The 901-nt window shown below is 28.0% G+C and overlaps 1 protein-coding gene across 1 annotated transcript in view; it reads left to right on the top strand.

Moving 5' to 3' along the window:
• Positions 1–901, top strand: part of LOC136795887 (uncharacterized) — a gene marked incomplete at its 3' end in the record, with an annotated part of 20048 nt that overhangs the window by 3932 nt on the left and 15215 nt on the right. The window lies entirely within an intron of this gene.

Here is a 901-nt window from a genome sequence, read left to right as displayed (position 1 = left end):
AAAACCTAAGGGAACATCTTTGTTAAAAAACTTTATTCTTATCAAGCCCTGACGAAGCCCTACAAAGTGTGACGAAACTTTGGTTAACAATAAATATTGTTCTGTTACTATTTCTAAACCTTTATTGATCACCAACCGGACTATCTTTCTCTAACGTCTACTTCATACGGGTCAACTATCTTCTTCCACTAGGAAAATATCATTTAAAGAAGAGTAAACTTTCTACTATATGAATCCTAATAGAGCTATTTACATTCTATAGTCCCCGAGAAATAGGTTTTTAAATTGCAACATCAATAAAAATCAGTAGTTTGTGAATTTATTTTTAGAAATCTATATCTCAAAAACTATTCGACGTACAAATGTCTATTAGCAATCAAATTAAAGCTAGTTTAATGTACTATAAATTAGTTTATGACGTTTATCTTTGTAGGAGTTGTAGTTTTTATGATATTAAACAAAATATTGACTTAAAGCTGTTTAGACAAACATTTTGATTTAAGAAAAACTTTATTTCAGAAACCATTGGACGTACTGATGTCTGCCAGTACTCAAAATAAATGTAATTTAACTATAAAGTAGTTTTGACGTTTTTTTTTTCGTATGAGCTGTAGTTTTTATGATATTTTCCAAAATAAATTCACAAAATGTGGATTTCTAGTGGTTCGGATATTTTTTAAAAATATCATCAAAACTATTACTCCTACGAAGATAAACAACATAAACTACATTATAGTACATTTAACTAGCTTTAATTTGTGTACTAAGGGACATCTGTACGTTAAATGGTTTTTGAGATATAGACTTTTCAAAATATATTCACTAACTACTCATTTTTCAGTGCATTTTTTATGGAATGTTACAATTTAAAAAGCTGGAACTATAAAGCGAATAGATGTTT

This window comes from Halyomorpha halys, unplaced genomic scaffold (assembly GCF_000696795.3).
Source record: "Halyomorpha halys isolate HHAL.00 unplaced genomic scaffold, Hhal_1.1 Scaffold1263.1, whole genome shotgun sequence".
NCBI lineage: Eukaryota > Metazoa > Arthropoda > Insecta > Hemiptera > Pentatomidae > Halyomorpha > Halyomorpha halys.
The sequence above is the reverse complement of the archived record's forward strand: the minus strand, read 5'-3'. Positions and strand labels throughout refer to the sequence as shown.